We start from the raw sequence: 16,623 nt of genomic DNA, 5'->3' as shown, positions 1-16,623 counted from the left end.
TCGATGCCACACTAAATACACAAGACTTTTCCTGTATAGTTTCATCAAATTTGTGAACTTAAATATAAACACCAGACACTATACAAGGAAATTTCGAAGGCTCTGGTATTGGTTTGGGAGCTTACTAACCCATCATGGGGAACTGTAAAACTGGCCCTATGTGACGCCTGATTAATGGAGTATGGGCAAGTCATTCACCACGGCAGGAAGAGTATCGCAGTATTTTCTGTTTCCTAGCTCAGCGTGAATGTATATACACACCAGTTTATCCTAGTAATACCATGTACCTACTACAGATGCTTTGATATGGTTGGCGGCATGCAAATTGGTGTTCTCGTAAATATTGGACGTGTAAGATAAAAGTTTGTAGTGGCTCGAAAAAATGTATGTACTGGTCACTTAAGTGTTTTTTAGGGCAATATAGGCAACCGGTTCAGTTCATGACGCTCGTTGGGTAGTGATACATTGATAAGTCCAGCGGCATATGGATCCTACGTGAAAGATAACAAAATACCTTGTGACATTTGGCAGTTTTGTCATTGTAGTATTTCATGGGACACATTAGCAAAGTAGCAGTAGTTTAAGACGCCTGATGAGGATACATATAACGGGGCTCAAAGTCTACAACACCATCGGCCTTTTGACTCTTGTAATAAAATACACGGACACTGACTACTCACTCCACAGTCTCCACTCGTTGAAGCGATAATTATAATGCAGGGGTGATGAATCGGGAACTGCCGTGACAGTCTTATTTCCCCCCCCCCCCCCCTTCCCAACACCCCACGTCGCATAACCCCCATAGTTCAGGTACAAGTGCAGGAGGGTGCTAGCTGTTAGTGTCACCTACTTGAGATTGTGTGTCTCTTGAGCTGCGTGTTGAGACATTTTATCTTCCCCTTTTACCGCATACTTTGAACATTATACTTGTACATGGTTTTTTTTTTTTATTTATTTATTTTTTTTTTTTTATTTATTTTTAGGAACGCATTACGGACTGAGGGATTATGTATTTAAAAAAATATATAAATATGTTTTGCATGAAAGTAAATAAGACAAGATAGCCTAGGCCCTGGACTGTATGGCAAGTTTTAAAGAAAAAGATACATAAAGTATTTGTACGTGACTGAATAGTACTCAGGAGTTACTTTACCGTTTTATGTCGATGTCAAGGAGCAACTATGGTGTTGACCGCCAACGCTCCATCTGAGCCACAATGGGGGACATCCCGGCGGGGGTAAGCGGTTGGCGGGGAGCATTGTGGCCGTTAGGAGGGGAGAGGCCAACTCGCAGCTGCCAGTTTCCCTTTCCGTTCCCCTTACCCCCGACCTACCACGTCCACCTACCCTACCGCCACCTCCCGCGACTATGGTCTTGCCTGTGATGGTGCACGAAATACAATATATATTTGAGCGTATACAGTCAGTTGTTCAGGCTCAAGATAGGCTGTCAGTCAAGATAATCTGAACGTAGTGTAGGCCGAAAGGAACGTGGGTGACTGAAAGAATAAACTACTTGAAATCCATCGTTTGTCTGTAATCTCGACCATCCGCATGCCTGTGATGGTGCATGAAATAGCTTTGGATAGAGTGGCTGCGTGGGAGCTTGCTCGGGGGGGACCGTCGGGATTGTGGGAGGAGTCTGTGGAGCAAAAGGCCCCCGGGCGTATGTTCTCCGTTAGTTATAAATATAATATAGTTAGTATACTACGTATACGTACCAGGTTGTAGGTAGGCCAAAAGATTATTACTTGAAGGGATAGGTAAATGGCTCAGTATCGTGGCACTTTAATAAAATGGATTCAGTAATGAGAAGTGTTGAAGGTAATAGCCAGGTATAGGCAACGTTGTTATGGGTTAATTCTTTCATTGTGGATTAGACGGCATAGATCCGTATTGGGTATTGGCATTATGAAACATATGTGTGCTTTATTCTTTTTACACACACACACACACACACACAAGAAACTCCGTAGTGTAGTGCATAGCGCGCTCGCCTCACAACCAAGAGGTCCTAGGTTCGATTACCGAGAGGAGTGGAGATGGATGGGCAGTTTTCTTTAATCCGTGCCCCCTGTCCACCCAGCAGAAAATGAGTACCGGGTGTCATTCGGGGGTTCTGTCCCGCCTCCCGGGTGTGTAGGTGTGCGGTATCAGCCGTACCCAGTGAGCCGTCACTGCTGAGCTCATTGCATTCCTCATTATCGCGATCGCGATCGCGAGGTCTATCGCGTGGTCAGACCATGGTGAATTACACACACACACACATCCAAAAAGGCTACATCACTTTTTTTTCTGAAGGCACGTATTATTACGTCTTTCCCCACACTCTCCCTAGCACACTTCATCTCTCTCTCTCTCTCTCTCTCTCTCTCTCTCTCTCTCTCTCTCTCTCTCTCTCTCTCCAAGTGATAAGCTTAGAAATGAGTCACTTATAATTATGTGCTGCGAACGAATTTATCTGCGAGCGAGCGTTTCACAATGTTTCGCGCGGGTGTCCACTTTCATTTTCCGTGTCCATAGTTTCTGATCACCGCCCGAGCAACAAAGCAAACGCCTGCGGAGTCTGAGTGAGGCTCCAGCAGGGAGGAATTTACATTTTGGGATTTACTTTTTCCGCCTTGCATACTTATTTGGGGATTAGCTTTTACTTTCTTATGCTTTTCTTTTCTTCCCTATAAGGAGTCACTTTCTCAGTCATAATTGCTGGAGTCGTAATTTGAAAGTGAATAAGTATGTAATTATGATAGCAGTAGTGGTGATAGTGATGGTAGCATACGTAGTAGAATTTAGTATTGTCAGTAATAATATTAGTGGTTGTTTTTTGTTGTTTTGCTGTAATGACTACAATAATATAGCTTTATTTTTATTAATAGTAGTAGTGGGTGTTGTTGTTGTTTTTGCTGTCGCTGTTGTAGCAGTAGTTGTAGTTGATGCAGCAGCAGAAATATTAAATAATAGTGGGAGGTGTGCGGAAAAATATAGGCGCTGTAATTAATGAGGGTGGTCGGGGGCGGAGACGGGTTTATAGGAGGCGTGGGTTTTCAAGTCAGCCGTGGGAAGTTAAATGTGAAGGGTAATGGTGGTGGTGGTGATGGTGGTGGGGCGAAGGCGCGGTCATGATGCTGAGAGAAGGGGAAGGGAGGGGGCGAGGGAGAGGTCACGGCTGTCGCCATCCCCTTTCACCTGGCCAGCTCGTGCGATCCAGAGGCCAGACTCCCCGTCCCCCCCCTCGTGCCTTGCCTGTCCCCCAGATGATGCAAGAACAACACTCCGTCCTATCGTGTGCATCATTTGGCCTCGTAGCAGCCATCGCAGGCCAGCCAGCTTGTAAATTAGCCGTGCCATTTATTTGGGTGAAAAGAGTTGACTTATACGGCCAAGACATTTTTTTTTTCTCTCTCTCTCTCTCTCTCTCTCTCTCTCTCTCTCTCTCTCTCTCTCTCTCTCTCTCTCTCTCTCTCTCTCTCTCTCTCTCTCTCACACACACACACACACACACACACACACACTGCATCAGGACTTTCAATTTTAAGCCTTTTTCTATGTAAAAGGACAAGCAATATGATCTTCATCATTTAGCAGAATGTTAGCACGATTGTATTACGAATGCCATGTTACTAACACCTCGTCAGGATGTTATGACCCAGCACTGCGCCATGTCATTATTTAGCAACTCTGGGGCGGCGCGTACGGCGACTGTTTGGAGAGGGGCTGTGTGATGCTGTCCAGACACGCCCCCGCCAGACAGGCCTGAGTTCCCGTCACAGACCAGACGGAGGAGGGTTGTTCATACCCCTTGTAGTCTTTGGGGAAAAGGCCTCTTGTGACCCACTCCCTTTAGCTAAGTTTCCGCTCGCCTCTTTAGATTAGGATACCTCCGTGAGATTGCACAGATCACTTGGCAAGGAAATAAGAAAAAAATAATTACATAATTTCCCGAATGAAAGGGTAAGTAACCCGAAAGGATATGTTGTCACCCTTCTATATTTTTATTGTTGTTCTTGGAACAGAATTGATAAGAGTTTCCTGATATTACTAGGAGGAGGTTTAGATAAGAGAGTTACACGACCGAGCATTCCGTAGTCGTAACTGTGTTGTGACCGACGGACGACGCACGCTCACGGACAGGGACCAGCCGGAGGAAGTGCCGAGGCGGACATCCCTGGTGTGTGGTAAAGGCCTTGCACAATGTAGGAGCATCTTAAGGCTGATTCACACTTTACGTAAAGTGACCGGCATGGAACGTACCGTTTCGGACCGACAAAATATTATTCAATGGGTAACACGATATTGTATTCACACTGCTACGGACCTACACGTCTCCGGCTGTCGGCGATAATATTTTGCAGGTCCGCGCCGATATGGGCCGGTCCGGAGCCTGTCAGTGTTGGATAGTGTGGACCAGGGTCCAGAGAATATATTCTTTCTCTACCCTGGTGTGAACAAGCTTCCGTCACCGACCGGCACCAGCACAGCAAACAGGCGCGGCCTCGGGGAGCGTAGCACCGCATATTCTCTCTCTCTCTCTCTCTCTCTCTCTCTCTCTCTCTCTCTCTGAGCCAGAAATATTGATGGAATTTTTGTTAATCGTCCAGCAGTTCTTTATACGGTGTCACACATTCTTCTTTTGTTTTCCTTTTCTCTTAGGATTTGTGAACCCAAAGTCTTTTGTTTTATCCTTTCGAGTTTTTCGTTTTCCTATTCTTCTAGATTCTAGAAGTGCTCTTACAGCTAAGTCATTAACAGTTCCATTCTTAAACATGGTTAGCACAGCGGGTCGTAAACGTGCTGGTGTAGTGTGAATCAGCCCTAAGGCCACGCACAACGTCCATCGTCGCCGTAATGATAGCAATGTATATAACCTTAAAACGTTTGTGTACTATTTACTGACCAAGAATTTTCCTCGTGCTTCGTAGACACATCAGCTGCCATGTGTGATGAGTATCCATGTGATCAGCTCCAAAATGTTTACTTATTATCATTTGAGACTAAAGCTACATTGGTTCGCACAGTTCATAATTATGCATTACTTGACAATCTTTCTCAATAAATATTTCCTCTCCGAGAAACTAACGCTATGAATCACAGATAAAACGAGCGGATGTCTCATCAGCCACCACCCGACGCCCGACCTTTATTAAATGATTAGATAAGATACGTCGCCAGGACCCAAGCCTCAAAGTTAAATTAAGTTCTAGTAAATTGTTACATCTTTTCATGCAGCCAGTCCAGGACGGGCTTTTTATGGTGATGGCTAGAGTTGATCAGGAATATTCTTAATATTTGTACTTTGACAATGTTCATATGAATAATGAAAGTGACGTACTTACCATCTGAATCTTTATTGTTAATGATTCATCAAAAGCCGGGATAACATTTTCATGTAAACAAACTCCATTTCTCTGAATTTATCGCTCCCTACTCTGAAAATGGGTGCCGGTTTCCTGTGAGGATGCTGAGGGGTTTTAATATAAACAATTAACGTATTGTAAGGGTTGGCAATTTCAAATAGTATATTAAGTTATTGTATTGAACAATGGTTGCCAATTCATCATATTAATCCATATCTTTTGCAGATTTTGCTAAGAATGAATTTAAGTAAGCTTCCACATCATGAAAATATCTGCCTTCCTTTCACGTCAACGCTTGTTTTCCAGTAACGTTTGGAGAGGAACCGGACGCATACTTTTCACCCGTTACATACAATCCCAATAAATCAATAGAAAATCAATGATAACATCCATCCCATGAAAGTCTCCTGGTTAGGGTGCGCTGTTTTACTCCTGTGGGATAAAATTAGAAGCTAGACAGACCGAATCGTATGGTAAGCCTATGGGAGGAAGCTTATGAGGTTGTTATGGCATGTTTTGTCGTGAGTTGTGTTTATGATTCCGAGATCCTATTTGACAAGTTCTCGTTTTGGCGGGAAGAGGTAAAACGAGTTGTCGGTTTGTATTTTTGTGTATTTTTTTGCAGCGCTACAGCTGGTTGAAGAGTGACAAATAAGAATACCCTTACAATAACGAGCAAATATTGTACCATTGTAGTTTAGGCATAGTGTTGATATACGAGGAGAGAGGAGTTAAAAATACGTCAACATAGAGCGTTGAGAGCCAGTCAGAGAGGGAAGGGAGTCTGGGAGGAAGGACTCATGGGCCACAGATGCTGTGTTACCACTACGCCGTCAATTTATCAACTACACTGCTATTAAATATACTATGATCTATTTGTTTGTAAGAGACAACTACGGTTTTGATTATAAATATCTGTGTAGCCGATGAAGTCACAACAAATAAAAGCTTTGTTCACCTGTATCTAAGTTGAAGCAAAGTTGGCACCCGCATCCCAGAGCTTGATAGTAACTCGCTGGCCAAGGCGCCACCACCACCACCACCAGTGTACCACCACCAGTCTTGGCCCGGCCACTCCTTGTGATGTGTGTGACGTGTGACGTGTATGCGTGTGTGTAGTAAGTTGTGGTTAGCATGCGGTAGGTTGGACGGCCGTGGATATGATAGACTGTATGAGGCTAGAATTGAATAATACTTGGTGTACAAATACCAAACCAGGAATAATCGTGTGTCACTGGCATAGTGTTTGTTGCCTGCCCGAAAGTGTCGTTAGCTGGGTGTTGGCTGCCCGAGTGTCACCGGCGAGGTGTGTTGCTTGTGTAGTTGGCAGGGCGTGCTGCCTCTGCCCGTGTGGTGCTGCGGCGGTGCAGTGGTGGTGGCTGGCTGTCACAGGCGGTGCGAGCATAATTATGTTCGTGCACCTCTGGCTGGGTGTTGGCTGCCCGTGTTGTGCTGTGGAATATATTTAGACTTTTGTTCAGAAAAATTATTGCTTTGATGGCCAATGCTTCTAATGAAACTCAAGCCCCCCGGTGTATTTTAATGTAAGAAGTATATTGCAGCGTACTGTAATATCGCGTCAGGTAACTGGCAAGTGTTATGACAAAACTATTCTCAAGTGTTTAATTTAGCATGCATAACCAGCATGTCAAGTCAGTAAAGGTACATATATTGTTTATAAAGCAATAACAATATAAACCAAATAAAACCAAATTATTTGCAACAAGTTTCATACTTGTACGCGTATGCGTGTACGCCGAGACAGTGACGAGTTAAAGCATCTCAAGGAGCATCATCGATAAGCCCAAGTTGTGGTCATCCGCCATGACTTAGACTCGGCGAGGTCGCTGTAAGGGAGCAAGGCTGTCGGGACACGTTCCTCCCAAGGTCGAGGCCAAGGCGGACAGGATGACCCGGAAGAATGGCCTGCCGCCCAAGGCCAACGGCACCCTTGTCAGGAAAAAAGACCCTCAGCTCATCACGAGGTAAGGCGGGGAGCACGCCGGCATAACTCAAGATTATTGTCCTTTATATATATATATATATATATATATATATATATATATATATATATATATATATATATATATATATATATATATATATATATATATATATATGAAGTTTAATAGTCGCTGCTCCATTTTTGTTCCATAAGAGAGATGGAGATCGATGCTGGGTATTACTGTGTGTGTGTGTGTGTGTGTGTGTGTGTGTTCCCAAGATAAAAGAAAAGATATTGTGAGCCCACTGAAGTACTTCTCGTTATCGCAGGATGTGCATACCTCTTCAAAATATCTCGGGCTAAGTGAGTCAATTAAAGGCAAGATTTACCTTTGAATTATACCACATCTTTTAGAGAAAGTATTGCTTGGGAGAATTCCTGGAACAGTAACCTTTTGTTGGTTAGTCGTCCAACCTTCAAAGGGTATCGTGACCTACCATCCATGTAACTCAGGCCTTTCAGCACACCGCGTCGCCGGCCTGTCACTTGTATGGCAACACGAACATTTCATTTTTCTGTTGTTGCAGACAAACACCCCGAAGAGCTTTCGGTGAGAGTGAGCGCGGCTGCCAGTCATGAGTGGATCTCGTGTCACTCCAGGTTCACATGCCGAATACTTTAGCATTAACACAGCTAGCGATCCATCGTGTTGGTTGACCTGTTTGCCTTTTTTACGAAGACCAGCTGAGTCAACTGTGTTCACTTTTTTTCTGACGCAAGGATTTTGGAGGCGATTAACTCGTTTCTCAACATGTGTGAGTGGTTGGAAATATCCCTGTACACATTGGACTGCGATTGCAATGTCCATTACTTTTTTTTCTCGCGAGTGCTGCTTTTCGGCATGATATCGTATTTTAACAGGGCTGCTTTTGCTTTACGGGGCGCTGTTAAACATAAGTCTGCATATGATTGTCTCAATTATAAGCTAAACAAGTTCGCTTATTTTAAGTAAGCCTTGTTTGTCATACTTGTCGACTCCATTTTCATAACGGCTGCCAGATATTAAAACAAGATCATGGTATTCACTTTGTCGCTGTGGGTGACATCACATAAGATTACTACACTCACTTGCCTGTGGAAGAGCAGCATCTGATAGCTAGATACCGTCAAGGTGACTACTGGATGCCGTTACCTGATAGATTGCTCGATGCTGGCACTTAATAGAGATATTGTCAAGGTCATGTAACTCCCTTCTCATCAGGGTCGTCACATGATAAGGACTCCGTGATGTTATGGCAGTCCTCTCTAGCCGAACACTTTTGACCTTACCCTTACTGTGCATGTGTCGCTGTAGGCATGACTTTCTCTTCTTCTTATTTTGTGTTTGTCAAATGTACGAATGTTCTTTTAATGTCTGGTTGAACTCGTTTGTATTACGTCTCTCTCTCTCTCTCTCTCTCTCTCTCTCTCTCTCTCTCTCTCTCTCTCTCTCTCTCTCTCTCACACACACACACACACACACACACACACACACACACACTGCATTTATTTTTGTCTCCTTTACTTAACGCCGAACACGTGGGTCGCTGAAGCCCATTTAGCTCGGTGAGGGATGACGCCACTCCCTTGGAACCGACCCTAACACACGTGGACTTGAGCCAGACTCGCCATCCACTCTAAACTCTCACGGTTGTCAAGTCCTTCTGGCCGGCTTGTGAGGTGTTGTGTTGCTCCCATAGTGACGCGTCCGCCCCGACAAACCGTGCAGTCTCCCCTTTCCCCTCACAACACACCCTCCAGCCTCCCCGCCCCTTCTCTTTCCCCCTCCCCAGACTCGTCTTGCCTAGCTCCTGTTGCCGACATTGCTGCCATTGAATTAGACATATTTTGTACCTTGGCGACGTTGATGTCATTTCACCCTGGCATGGTTAGTGTCATATTTAATGGAGCTGTTTTCACATTTTGACGTGTGGCATACGAGCATCCGGCATTGCTTCTGTCCGGACCAATATAATTCAGTTAAAATATTGTCTTCACTCCATTACTCTACATTAAAACTTTCCATGATTAGATAGGAATAGTTAACACGCATCAGCCGTTGACAGCATTCTTCCTCTCCCTTATCACACCCTATATCTCTAATGACAGAATATTGCCATTATAACACAGTCTTTCATGGATAAGAAGGAAGTACTACATACCAAGAAGCATCTACCGTTGACAGCTCTCCTCCCCTCCCCTCTCGACGTCCCGTATCGCTGACGACGCAAGTAGAGCTTATCTCCCAGCTAAGCCCTGCACCCTTGAGTGAGGTTGCTAGGTAGAAGGATGAGAAGCAGAGAGAGAGAGAGAGAGAGAGTTGGGGTGCAGCCAGACATTCTCTCTCTCTCTCTCTCTCTCTCTCTCTCTCTCTCTCTCTCTCTCTCTCTCTCTCTCTCTTTTTCCCTTCCCCTTTGCTTTCCCCTCAAAACAAAAAACTCGCATCCATTCTTTTTTTATTTTCCCTTCCTCGCTCGCCTCCCCTTCCCTTTGTTCCCATTCCCCTTCTGATTCCTTCCACGTCCCTCCCACCTTGCCCCCCTCAAGCACATTATATTATTTGGCCTCTTGCTTTTTCCCTTCTCCTCCTCCTCCCTAGGTAGGCCGTAATCACACCAGCCTTCGCCTCCCCCCTCCCCATCTGGCTTACGGGGTACTCAGTTAATTAAGGGGGAGCGCCCAGTACAATAGAAAGATATTCGATAACAGAGAGAGAGAGAGAGAGAGAGAGAGAGAGAGAGAGAGGAGCTAATTAATTATCGTTAAAAGAATTATAAAAGAAAGGGGAATCTTGGCCTAAGCCTGTATTCGTCTATGGCAGCTCCCCATTAACATTTTTGAAGATCGCTAGTGTGTGTGTGTGTGTGAAAAATACGCAGCCCAAATTCTTTCCCATTACCATACTGAAGTCCCAGCAGAAGCAGTAGTATACGAATAGTTGAAACAGACACTCTCTCTCTCTCTCTCTCTCTCTCTCTCTCTCTCTCTCTCTCTCTCTCTCTCTCTCTCTCTCTCGTCGCTTGGGTCCGGTTACGTGTACCTTTGTCTGGCGTGGAAAAGTAAACATGTCAAAGTAGAATGAAGGAGACCGGAATACTCTTTCACGACAGCCTCAGAAGCGTTCAGTGGCGCAGCGGTTATCCTTTCCTTATAGTTATGAGTAAAGGTCACTCCTAGATATGATGATTGGATTTAGGGTCTTTTTAATGGATGTACAGCGGACTTTAGCTGGCAAAGTGGTGTCTGTTCCTATGTATACAATGCCTCTTGTTTGTATGCTTTGTTTTGATCATTCTAAGAGGGGAGCAAATACCTGAAGTTTCCACCATCCTTTCTTTCATTTCTTCGTCTCTGTCTTTTTCCCTTCTTTATGTCTTTCCTTCATTTATTCATTTAAACAGGAACAATCAAGTAGAAATCTGTCCTTCTTTTTCCTTTCATTGTTTATATACATTTTATATAATATTAGTTGAGCTTCACTCCCAGCCAAACCCTGCACCCTTGAGTGAGGTTGCTAGGTAGAAGGATAAGTAGCAGAGAGAGAGAGAGAGAGAGAGAGAGAGAGAGAGAGAGAGAGAGAGAGTTGGGGTGCAGCCTGTGTTAGTCTCTGCATTTCTATGGAGATTCGAAGAGTACCTAGAACAGAAAAAAAAAAGTAAAATAGGAAGCTTTTACGAACTTTTCCCTTTTATTCCTTGACGGGATTTTCTTCTCAGTGATGCTCGGTATTAGACTTCATACCATAGTTATCAATGGAATAGAATAGTAATCCCCTTAACGAGGCTGATAATAATGCTAGAGTATATACCTTGAGTGGCTGCCTCCCAAACCAAGACCAAGCCGATGCCATAAAATAAAAAATAACGTCTGATACATGGCAAAGTATACCTTGCTTCCATGTTATTTATTGCTAGTATGCTTGACACCCAATCAACACGAGACTGTCATTAATCGGGTACTGAAGCAAAACGAAGCGATTTAGCATTGACTTAACCTTACCGTTTTTTTGCACTTCGCTGGGTGGCCGAGGGTCGTGGCGCTGCCTGTATGTATATGGAATCTCGCCCATTGCAAAAAACGGTACTTACTATCAAGGTACCTCCTTTTGAATTACCTTGCTGTGACCAAAGAACAGAGAAACCGCAACTGGAAAACGGCAAAGCACAACGCGGATCTTTCACTTTTAAATCCATGTTGGTTTCTTCAATTTAGTCGAATTATTATGATGCGAAAAAGGTGCATATTACCGCTCTCTAGTTTACTATTCATTGGGCAGAGAGAGAGAGAGAGAGAGAGAGAGAGAGAGAGAGAGAGAGAGAGAGAGAGAGAGAGAGAGAGAGAGAGAGAGACGAATCTAAAAACATATTTTACTCGACTTCATTTTTTCCCCCCATTTCTTCGTAGAGCGGCACTTGCTTTGTAATCTTTCACTTGGTAATTCTTAGAGCAGGAAAGCAACAAAATATAAAGTGCACAAAAAGGAATCTTTCATCACAATCCATAATACAGGTTCTTCGTTTTTTTTTTTTTTTTTTTTTTTTTTCCCTGGGAATTTGTAAGCCGCTGAAGAGGGGGGGAAAAAAGAAATGGAAAAAGGTATTGCGTTATCATGGGAAGAGAAAAAAATGTATATTCCGTACGTGTTTTTTTTTATATATATATATTATTTATTTATTTATTTTCAAAGGGGACTGAAAAATCGACGGTGTAGGGAACGGACAAGCTTATGTGTCTGGCTGCTCCCTCCGGTATTGCCCGTGTGTAGGGGGAGGGGGCGAAGTGCACCTTTTGGCCTATACCATGTCCTGACCTTTAAAAGAGAGAGAGAGAGAGAGGGGGGGGGGGTACGATCTTCTCATGGATCCTCTTTATGTTCTTCCCTTCTGTTTCCCTTTCACTAGTTTCAGTCTCTCTCTCTCTCTCTCTCTCTCTCTCTCTCTCTCTCTCTCTCTCTCTCTCTCACACACACACACACACACACAGGCTGTTCATGTCGAATACACGTTTACCTTACAGTGTTCACATCCATACATCAATAGCCCCAGTGATCTAGCTTGTTGTCATGCGAGGCGCTACCATTGAACTTTGATACAGCGCGAGCACCATTATTGCATTGTTTGAAAGAAGGCAGTTTTGAACGTTTCTGTATCCTCTGTCTGAAAGGGGAATGTTGAGGCGGCAGAGGGAGAGAGAGAGGGAGCGAGCAGCAGCAAAGAACGTTACCATTGTCGTACTCATCACGCTGTATTTGTCGGCATCAGACCCAAAACTGTCGTACCTACACAAATAACGATAGACAGTTAAAATCTCTTACTAAAAACGTTAATTAGTGATGTAGTTTTCTTTATATTTTTTTTGCAGAAGTTGTGGGTTAGGAAGAGGAATAGATATTGCAATGCACTGAGTACGATAATCCGGTAACCCTGAGCGGGAGCCGAAGTTAAAGTGAGGAGGAGAATGCCACGTGTGTGCTGCAGTTAGGGGAGGTCGGGGGGGGGGGGATAAAGGGTAAGGTAGGTAGGTGGTGGTGGTGGTGGTGGTGCAAGTCCAACTAAAGAGGTGGGTCGAGAAGACAGCTCTGCACGGCCCTGATGTTCACGATGATGGCACGTTATACACTCATTTACTCACGGTGACTCCAGATGAACATATTACTCAGTTGATGTCTAATGAATATCGTGCAAAGCGGAAAGCTAACTAAAGAGATGGGTCGAGAAGATAACATTCCAAGGCCCTGATGTTTACGATGATGGCACGTTATACACTCATTTACTCACGGTGACTCCAGACGGACATATTACTCAGTTGATGTCTAATGAATATCGTGCAAAGCGGAAAGCTAACTAAAGAGATGGGTCGAGAAGATATACAACATTCCAAGGCCCTGATGTTTACGATGATGGCACGTTACAAACTCATTTACTCACGGTGACTCCAGATGAACATATTACTCAGTTGATGTCTAATGAATATCGTGCAAAGCGGAAAGCTAACTAAAGAGATGGGTCGAGAAGATAACATTCCAAGGCCCTTATGTTTACGATGATGGCACGTTATAGACTCATTTACTCACGGTGACTCCAGACGAACATATTACTCAGTTGATGTCTAATAAATATCGTGCTAAGCGGAAAGCTAACTAAAGAGATGGGTCGAGAAGATAACATTCCACCGCCCTGATGTTCACGATAGACTCATTTATAGACGACATATGACTCAGTTGATGACTCAGTTGATGCCTAATGAATATCGTGCAAAGCGGAAAGCTAACTAAAGAGATGGGTCGAGAAGATATATAACATTCCACAGCCCTGATCCATCTACGAAGACTCCATACCAAAACTATCACTCAGTTAATGTGGAACGCAAGAGTGGTTACTGAATATCGTGCTGCTTCTTCGGAAAGCTAACTAAAGAGATGGGTCGAGAAGATATATAACATTCCACGACCCTGATCCATCTACGAAAACACCATACGAAAACTATCACTCAGTTAATGTGGAACGCAAGAGTGGTTACTGAATATCGTGCTGCCTCTTCGGAAAGCTAACTAAAGAGATGGGTCGAGAAGATATATAACATTCCACGACCCTGATCCATCTACGAAAACACCATACCAAAACTATCACTCAGTTAATGTGGAACGCAAGAGTGGTTACTGAATATCGTGCTGCCTCTTCGGAAAGCTAACTAAAGAGATGGGTCGAGAAGATATACAACATTCCACGACCCTGATCCATCTACGAAGACTCCATACGAAAACTATCACTCACTTAATGTGGAACGCAAGAGTGGTTACTGAATATCGTGCTGCCTCTTCGGAAAGCTATTACATGAGTCCATCGTCCAGTACCCCATTTCCCTCTCCCTTATGTCACTTCCCGTTGAGTGGCATCATTAATTAAACGTTACGATGATTACTGGTAGCGTCAGAAAAAAAAGAGGTACACTTTTGTTTTCTAGTTCGTCAGCAACGCCACTTTCCTTAAAGGGTAACAGCTCGTCGCCTCCCCTTTGTGTTCCGTTGTCCACACACGTAACCGTCTGGCTGCCTGAGTTTCATCATTGACTCCCCTTTTCATAGAGTTACTGTTCCCTCTGTCTCATCAGTTAGTTCGCCTTTCTTATCGGGGCATAACACTCATCCGTCCCTGATAAACGTGTCCCCTTGTATTCCGCTGCCTATTAGAATCACACGCCTTCCTGCTTCATCAATAATTTCAGCATTCTCTATCAGACGCAACAGCCCGTTCATCCCTGGTGGGTTCCTCTTAGGCCTCGTGTTTCCATGTCTACACAAGGATTCACTTACTACTGATCCGTTATTTATGGGGCACCCTTGTCTTAGACCTGATCGTCCTCATATTCAAGACATAACGCAGGGTAAAAAAAAGAAAGAAAAAAAAGTGGCAGTTCAGAGCGCCCGGTGGAGAGATGAAACAAAAAAAAAATGTCGATACGAAATGGATTACCACAGTTACTTTTGCCCTTCAGCTGACTAGTAACAGGTGATGATGAGGAGGAGGAGGCTGTCGTCTAATCTCCGTTTATATTATGCTGTCGTCCACCCTTCTCGTAGTAAAGTTGCCCCAAAAAACTGTTGGGTGAAGAATAATAGAAAATATGATGCTGCTCACTCTGGATCGGGATAGTGTATGGCCCGTACCGAGAGTCATGAAGGTCGAGCCGCGTACCTTCCCTTCGATGTTCGTCGCTAAACCTTCGTGACTCTTGGTACGGCCCTTTAAGTTTTCCTTCTGGAGTGAGACTGACTGACTGGCTGACTGTATCCGTAGGTGGTGTCTTGCCAGCATCTATCAAGTAGCATCACCATTTTTTCTCTCTGCTATGGGAGACTGACAAAAAAAAAAAATGTTCCCGCAACGCGTAGTGACAGAGGAAGTTTGAGATAAAAAAAAAAATCCAGCAAGTTACTGCAAGGGAGACTGTAACGGGAGAGATGAAGGGAAAAAATTAGGGAGGGAGGGGTGGTGCATGCGTCTTGTGGCACTACTGGCAACAGGTGTGTGTGTGTGAGCAGGAAAGAACAAAAGCAGCTGCGTGACATCGTAAACACTGCCGTCAGCGTACGATGGCAACGATGAATGCGCCAAGTTCTCGTGAGGGTGGCGCCATAATCTCTTTTTTTTTGTTTGTTGTTTGTGTGGTAAACTTTCGTATGATAAAAAGTCTTCCTAATCCTCCCTTGAGTATACCGTAATGTGTGTGTGTGTGTGTGTGTGTGTGTGTGTGTGTGTGTGTGTGTGTGTGTGTGTGTGTGTGAAAGTACGTACTGTTGCTGATGTGCTCTCATGGACACGAACAACGGTGATATGTCAGTGTGGCGTACCCGAAATGTCATGTAGGAAAGAACTTCATTTCAGTCTGTAGAGAGAACACATTCGCACTCTTACAAACAACCACGCCAGTCTTTCCCTTTTTACTTATCTTTTGGCAGCAATGTTAGGTATGTTTAGAAAAAAAAAAATCCGCTCTGTAATTGACACACAAATTGAGGTACCATTTGACGGGGCATTTACTAGACTTGTCTCAACATGTTTCTATATATCGTTCTTTTAGTGTCGGGGAAAAAAAAAGGCTTACTATACCGTACATATTCCTTATACGCTAATGTTGCGACTCTCTGATTTATCGTCACGCACCACGATTTTACTTAACCCACGATAGCGACTGTAGATTCTTCCTTTGAATTACGTAGTGTCTGTACATCGAATACTTCTTGGGTTGCATACATACGCTATCGCTGACACGTTGAGTCTGATGGAGGCCCGGGCTTGCTAATGTCTTTCCGTTGCGTTACCTCGCTTTTATTCCCTCTGGTGGCCACTGTGTTATATTTTCCCGTTCCGCGTCAGTCCTGCGTCCATCAACAGGGCCCCTTAATGTTACCGTACTGCGAAGTCTGCGTATATAATGGACGTTCTGCTTCAGGCGTGGCTACTTTTCTCCTTCAATTACTATCCCTTTCCTCTCTCTCTCTCTCTCTCTCTCTCTCTCTCTCTCTCTCTCTCTCTCTCTCTCTCTCTCTCTCTCTCTCTCTCTCGCTCTCTCTCTCTCTCCACCCTCGGAAGTGTGTGGCGCGCATGTTAGGTCGCTCTCTCTCACCTGGTCCTTGCTGGGTGGAGGGAGGAGGGAAGCAGGGAAAGGGAGGGGGAAGCACCTGGTGAGGGCTGGCGGGTCAATACTAAACTTTTGTGCATCTCTCTCTCTCTCTCTCTCTCTCTCTCTCTCTCTCTCTCTCTCTCTCTCTCTCTCTCTCTCTCTC

At 44.3% G+C, this 16,623-nt stretch overlaps 1 protein-coding gene across 6 annotated transcripts in view; it reads left to right on the top strand.

The window, feature by feature from the left end:
- LOC126993198 (disks large homolog 4-like) overlaps positions 1-16,623 on the top strand; it is a 93,235-nt gene that overhangs the window by 34,546 nt on the left and 42,066 nt on the right. The gene's annotated exons all lie outside the window — the stretch shown is intronic.

Source organism: Eriocheir sinensis, unplaced genomic scaffold (genome assembly GCF_024679095.1).
Source record: "Eriocheir sinensis breed Jianghai 21 unplaced genomic scaffold, ASM2467909v1 Scaffold582, whole genome shotgun sequence".
NCBI classification, from domain to species: domain Eukaryota; kingdom Metazoa; phylum Arthropoda; class Malacostraca; order Decapoda; family Varunidae; genus Eriocheir; species Eriocheir sinensis.
The sequence above is the reverse complement of the archived record's forward strand: the minus strand, read 5'-3'. Positions and strand labels throughout refer to the sequence as shown.